Genomic DNA, 7,683 nt, shown 5'->3' with positions numbered 1-7,683 from the left:
GTGCGGAGGCACAAGCGCAGAAGTGCTTCTGTGTGTTTTCGGTGTCCGTGTTTTGCAGACTCACGGTTTGCGGCCTGGCGGCCATACAGTTGTGTGAATGGGCCCTTATACAGAGAATGCTATCAATCACTGATGACACTTCCCCCATGTACTAAGAGCTGTCCACAGGATGGTCTTAGTTTAGAAAAGCAGATATTAAAATATATAAATTACAAGTTTTACTGAATCTTTTACCAAAAAACTACACTGCTCAAAAAAATAAAGGGAACACTTAAACAACACAATGTAACTCCAAGTCAATCACACTTCTGTGAAATCAAACTGTCCACTTAGGAAGCAACACTGAGTAGCAATCAATTTCACATGCTGTTGTGCAAATGGGATAGACAACAGGTGGAAATTATAGGCAATTAGCAAGACACCCCCAATAAAGGAGTGGTTTTGCAGGTGGTGACCACAGATCACTTCTCAGTTCCTATGCTTCCTGGCTGATGTTTTGGTCACTTTTGAATGCTGGCGGTGCTTTCACTCTAGTGGTAGCATGAGACGGAGTCTACAACCCACACAAGTGGCTCAGGTAGTGCAGCTTATCCAGGATCGCACATCAATGCGAGCTGTGGCAAGAAGGTTTGCTGTGTCTGTCAGCGTAGTGTCCAGAGCATGGAGGCGCTACCAGGAGGCAGGCCAGTACATCAGGAGACGTGGAGGAGGCCATAGGAGGGCAACAACCCAGCAGCAGGACCGCTACCTCCGCCTTTGTGCAAGGAGGAACAGGAGGAGCACTGCCAGAGCCCTGCAAAATGACCTCCAGCAGGCCACAAATGTGCATGTGTCTTCTCAAACGGTCAGAAACAGACTCCATGAGGGTGATATGAGGGCCCGACGTCCACAGGTGGGGGTTGTGCTTACAGCCCAACACTGTGCAGGACGTTTGGCATTTTCCAGAGAACACCAATATTGGCAAATTCACCACTGGCGCCCTGTGCTCTTCACAGATGAAAGCAGGTTCACACTGAGCACATGTGACAGACGTGACAGAGTCTTGAGACGCCGTGGAGAACATTCTGTTGCCTGCAACATCCTCCAGCATGATCGGTTTGGCATTGGGTCAGTAATGGTATGGGTGGCATTTCTTTGGAGGCCCGCACAGACCTCCATGTGCTCGCCAGAGGTAGCCTGACTGCCATTAGGTACCGAGATGAGATCCTCAGACCCCTTGTGAGACCATATGCTGGTGCGGTTGGCCCTGGGTTCCTCCTAATGCAAGACAATGCTAGACCTCATGTGGCTGGAGTGTGTCAGCAGTTCCTGCAACACGAAGGCATTGATGCTATGGACTGGCCCGCCCGTTCCCCAGACCTGAATCCAATTGAGCGCATCTGGGACATCATGTCTCGCTCTATCCACCAACGTCACGTTGCACCACAGACTGTCCAGGAGTTGGCAGATGCTTTAGTCCAGGTCTGGGAAGAGATCCCTCAGGAGACCGTCCGCCACCTCATCAGGAGCATGCACAGGCGTTGTAGGGAGGTCATACAGGCATGTGGAGGCCACACACACTACTGAGCCTCATTTTGACTTGTTTTAAGGACATTACATCAAAGTTGGATCAGCCTGTAGTGCGTTTTTCCACTTTAATTTTGAGGGTGACTCCAAATCAGACCTCCATGGGTTGAAAAATTTGATTTCTATTTTTTTATTTTTGTGTGATTTTGTTGTCAGCACATTCAACTATGTAAAGAACAAAGTATTTCAGAAGAATATTTAATTAATTCAGATCTAGGATGTGTTATTTTTGTGTTCCCTTTATTTTTTTGAGCAGTGTATATATCAATCTGCTCAGATCCTCCTGCACTTTGCACTTTGTTTTGTGATTAGACCCCCACTGCTCTGAGAACACCTACCAGCCGCTGCTACGTCCAGTCTATTGTCTCAGAGGTAGGTTGTTTTTGAAAACAGAGAATCTAAGTATCCTATGCAAAGGGTAAGACCTCTGGATTTTTATACATTAAAGGTTTTTTCATTTATTGAAACTGAAAGCTTTTTGCTTTGGGTTTTGTTGCAACTATTGATGTTAAAACTGCAAAATCATGATGATTTTAGCTATTCCATTGACCACTAGAAGACAGTACAGTCTGCATTTATATGAGAAAGAGCACAGGCCCAGATTTACTAATCCTAAAGATGGCATAAGCATAGACAGGCTTTGTAGACCTGTACTACAGTGGTTTACAGGAGAAGAATATTGATGACCAATCCTCAGAAGCTTCTTATGGATCCAGTGCCCAATATTTAAAATTTAACTTTTAATGTAACATGTTGAAAACACTCCATGGCATCCTCCTGCTTGCATGTTTCGCACTTGTCGTGCTTACTTATAGCATAGAAGGAAACGCAGACAAAATATTTTATGTTTCCTCAGAGCACACAAAGCACAGCGCCATACATTATATAGTGGCCGTGCTTGGTATTGCATCCCAGGGCCATTTGACTTGAATGGGACTGATGAAAGTAACCTACTTTATAAAAATCATGTCAGGAAAATAAAAAACAGGACTATGCAATATTCAGAATATTTCCATTTATTGTTTCATAAAGATATATTATATCACAACTTTTAACTAAAGATGAGCGAAACGATTATAACGAATGGATTAGTCTCATCAGCAGGACTTCTTCAGTTGTGAGGGGCTGTCACCGCAGGTGAAGAAGTGCCCATCCGGCCGCAAGGGCTGAACATTTAGCCAGCAGTACAAGGGCAGAGGACGGACGCTGCTCTAAAGCCGAAGCAGAGCCTGTGCCCTTGCTCTGCTGATAGGGGTAGCGGCACAGCCAGGAAATTGTCAGGACCAGGCTTAATGTCAATCTTGCGGCAGGTGGGCACTTCTTTACCTACAGGGACAGCCCCCCACAGACAGGGGGGGATTAAGACGGGCTGTCTACACAAATCGGGCCCCTCCCTCCATTTTAAGTTTAATTTTTTTTTCTGTATGAAGAGGCTGTGGTGCTTCGTGAGGCCATATGACATCACATTTATCGGTCACTTGGCCTAGGTGCAGCTCTGTCCCATCTGAGTGATTGGGACTGAGCTGCAGTGCAATACCAAGCGCAGTGCTATCAAATGGACAGCGCTGTGCTTGGTAAAGAGCAAAGAGGCTGCGGCGCTCACTGGGACATCGCGGTCTCCTCAAACAGCTGATTGGTGGGGGTGCCAGGAGTCGGACCCCCATCTTATAACTCTCTGAGTACAGATGTCATAGACGTTACCTGCAGTCCTATGCAACACCCCACATAACACAGTAAACTATTGTGTTATGTGGGGTGTTACATAGGACTGCATGGAACATCTACTACATTATCTGCACACAGAAAGTTAGCACTGTTATCTGGGCTGTTACATAGGACTGCAGGTGACAAATTAAAATTTTAGTTGCCAAATTTAAAATAAATATGATTATAATAAAAAAGACTTGGAGGAGAAGATGAGACGCAGGTCACAGTAGTGAGCCAGCTCTACATATAGGGGAATACAGCAGCACATAACTGTTACATCCAGTGACATCTAGTGTCATGTAAACCTTCTCTTTCACTTCTCCTCCGTTTGACCCAGACCGCCATGACAAATTCTTTCAGCCGCATCTCGTCTCTACAGAGTTTGTTACACAGACACGTTAGATTTCTCATAATTGGGGTCCTTTATCAAACTGGTGTAAAGTAGAATTGGCTTAGTAGCCCATAGCAGCCAATTTCCTCCTTTCAGGAGCTGTCAAAAATGAAAGGTGGAATCTGGTTGCTATGGGCTACTAAGCCAATTCTACTTTACAATAGTGTCCCCACAAATAATGCCCCCTAATAGCACTACCCCCATATAGTAATTTCCCCCACACTGCCCCATATAGTAATTTCCCCCCACACTGCCCCCATATTAGTAATTTCCCCCCACTACCCCATACAGTAATTTCCCCCACAAAGTAATTTGCCCTCCACACTGCCCCATCAATAACCCCCCACACTGCCCCCATCAAGTAATCTGCCCCCACACTGCCCTCCATTAAGTAATTTGCCCCCACACTGCCATCCATTAAGTAATTTGCCCCCAATTAAGTAATTTGCCCCCACTGTCCCTGCAGTAATATGTCCTCAGCCCCCCAAAGTTGGCACACACACACACAAAAAAAAGGCTAATACTATACTTACGTGTGTCCGGAATGGTGAGGCAGGCGTGCATGCATTAAAGCCCTGCGCGCGACACTATACAGGCACGCGATGAAGTCATCACGCACACTGCGCTTTTACCACCACATAGGCCTCAGGCCTAGTAGGCCTTAAGCCTATGGCGGTTATAAGCGGCGGGGCAGGGAATTATGTGCTCCTGTGCCCCGCCGCAGTATGTGGGCCTTCGGGTCGGCCTTGGGCCCCCCATGCGATGCCGGGCCCGGGGCTACAGACCCAAACACCCCAATTATAATCCGCCACTGCCCACAGATGTAGAAGTGCTGCTGATGAGACAAATCGATCTGTTAGAATCGATTTACTCGTCTCTTTTAACATTCCTATTCTTCAGTTGAGTTGAACCATGGGGCCCTGAGTGTCACTTCTGGAATAACGACTGTTTAATACAGGTGCAATGTTTTGGCCATGGCAAAGGAGGGCAGACGTCACATTGTAGTGAATGACACACATAACGTTGCAGAAGATCTAGGGCACACTATACGCCCAGCATGACTAGACCACATCTAACACTATGACATTGTGCTGTTGGAGAACTCTGCTGTGCATCATAATCCTTCTTTTTCTTTATCTCCTACCGTGTCCCAGCATACCCATCTCCTGTACAGATGCTCATACACATTGAATGTCAGCCATATCTACCAATTTCGGCAAGACAGGACAATCTATTGTGTATGGATTCGTTCTTCTGACTTTCCCCCAACACCAGATGTAAGGGGAAAGGATTGGGCATACAGGGTTTCATTATGACTGAGCCTTAGTTCTTATAGGTGAGAAGGTATTAACAGGGGTGTTTGGCAGGGCTGCTTCCCTTCTCCCCAAAGAGAACACATGCATACTCAGCCAAGATTGCTTGTGTAATGCTCGGCTATCTAAGGCGTACGGCCACCTGAACTGTGAGCCTTACAACGAGCTGATTAAATTGCTCTTAGTCGTTAGAACATAAGAACCTAACCACATTACTTTAGTACCATTTCAGATGAGTTACAGTCATATTTTTGTGTCTCTATTATGGTTGCAACAAACCCAGGGTTCTTATGGTAATCTACAGTAACGTCAATTCAGTGGAACTGTATGGGGATGTTGTGGTGCCCACAAAAATGATTAAAATGAACCCTTAGGGAACCACTAGGTTTATGCAGCCCTATCTAAACTGGTGACAGAGACCCAGATTAAAATGTAGGGTCACTTAGTTTTTCTGTAAGATCTGCCAGCTGCAATGTGTGTATGTGAGTATATATATATATATATATATATATATATATATATATAAACTCAACTGGTCAGGAGCACAAATACAATGGGGCGGATTTACTAATGTTGTAGACAAGATGCACCAAATATACAACAGTGCACCACACCTTTTTTTATGGGCTTAGAAATGCATCCACACAGACGAGTGTAATATCTAAGCAATGGAGAAAGCACCTGTGAAGCAGACAAACAACAACCAGTGCTGTGGAGCCCTAGCCTTAAAGCTGTATTACAGTTACAAGTTACCCCATATTCACCAACCCCTGCAGGCCCATCTGAGGTCCTCACTAAACTATTCCACCAGTAGTAGACATGCTTGGTGTGTACAAAGGGGGGTACTGAGGAATAGAGCGAGGGTGGCTTCATTCCAGCATTCACATGATGTGTACACGTATGGTGCCTCAGTGGTCAGTTCTGTCACCTTTGTATTATCTTTAACATGGCCAAAACGGATCCGTCTTGAACACCATTGAAAGTCAATAGGGGGCAGATCCGTTTTCTATTGTGCCAGATTGTGTCAGTGAAAACGGATCCGTCCCCATTGACTAAGGGTCCATTCACACGTCCGTGTGTGTTTTGCGGATCCACGGATCCGCAAAACACGGACATCGGCGATGTGCGTTCCGCATTTTGCGGACCGCACATCGCCGGCACTTAATAGAGAATGCCTAATCTTGTCCGCAATTGCAGACAAGAATAGGACATGTTCTATTTTTTTCGGGAACAGAATTGGGGACACGGAAGTGCGGGTATAAAATGAATGGGTCCGCAATTCCGTTCCGCAAAATGCGGAATGAAATTGCGGACGTGTGAATGGAGCCTTACATTGTGTGTCAGGACGGATCCATTTGGCTCAGTTTCATCAGACGGACACCAAAGCGGAATGGAGACTGAACGGATGCAAACTGATGCATTCTGAGCGGATCCTTTTCCATTCAGAATGCATTAAGGGCAAAACTGATCTGTTTTGGACTGCTTGTGAGAGCCCTGAACGGATCTCACAAACGGAAACCAAAACGCCAGTGTGAAAGTAGACTTAGTTGTACTATTAACCTTACTAAGGGAGGGTTAAGGTTTATCCACATGACTGTATTTTGCAGTCCGCAAAAAAACGGATCTGCAAAAAATACGGATGGCGTCCATGCAACATCGATGTTGTATCCGTTTTTTTGTGGACCCCTTGTTCTTTTTTGCGGGACTGCGGAATGGACATTTGGATGCGGACAGCGCACGGTCTGCTGCCTGCATTTTTTGCAGCAACATTAAAAAGAATGGGTTCACATCCATTCCGCAAAAAATGCAAATTGGATGCGGACCAAAAATACGGTTGTGTGCATTAGGCCTTAAAAAGTTTTTCTCCTGGTTTCCTTCTGCACTTCAAAAACATACAGGTATAGGGGGTCATTTATTGAACAGAAATACACCTATATTGGGCATGTTCCTGGCGCAGATTGCAGCGCCACGGTCCTTTGCACAGCAACCAGTGAATTTTCCCCACTCACACCAACTCTAAAAGAGTCATCATGGTGTGGGCAAGGAAGCTGTCTTACATTTAGAAGCGTCGGTGGATCCGCGGAAGTTATGTAGAGGCCGGAGCCTCTACATAACTTTGGCAGATCCACTGCCAGTGCAGGGTCTTATTAGGACCATTGTCTAAAATGCCGGTCTTAATAAATGTGCCCCCTAGTTTTCATGAAATGGGCTATAGTGTTTGGGATAATTAGAGTGTACCCAAGTGGAATATTTCGGTCCTATATAGCAATGGGGAAAAAATTGAATGGATATACAGATGACCAGATGGATTAGGTGCAGCCCAAATTCTGCTTAGCAATGACTCCTATAAAGTGTAACATATTGTGGAATTATCTAAATATTAAAGGGGTATTCCGGTAATTTTAAGTTTTTTCCCTTATCCACAGGATAGGGGATAACTATTAGATTAGTGTGGTCCTGCTACTGGGACCCCACGATCAAGAGAACAGGAGCAAATTACCAAGCAAGGCCCCTCAAAATGAACCTAGCAGAAGGAGTACATTGCTTGGCTATTTCCGGCAGGTCCCATTGAGATGAATGGAGCGGCAGAGAGAATGCCCAACCTGCTGCTCCATTCATTTTGGCTCCCTGTGGATAGGGAATAACTTAAAATTACCAGAATAGCTAAATCTAGATAATTTTAACTTCCTACCACTGTTCTGGAAT

Source organism: Bufo bufo, chromosome 3 (genome assembly GCF_905171765.1).
Source record: "Bufo bufo chromosome 3, aBufBuf1.1, whole genome shotgun sequence".
Lineage (NCBI taxonomy): Eukaryota > Metazoa > Chordata > Amphibia > Anura > Bufonidae > Bufo > Bufo bufo.
This window is presented reverse-complemented; position numbering follows the sequence as displayed.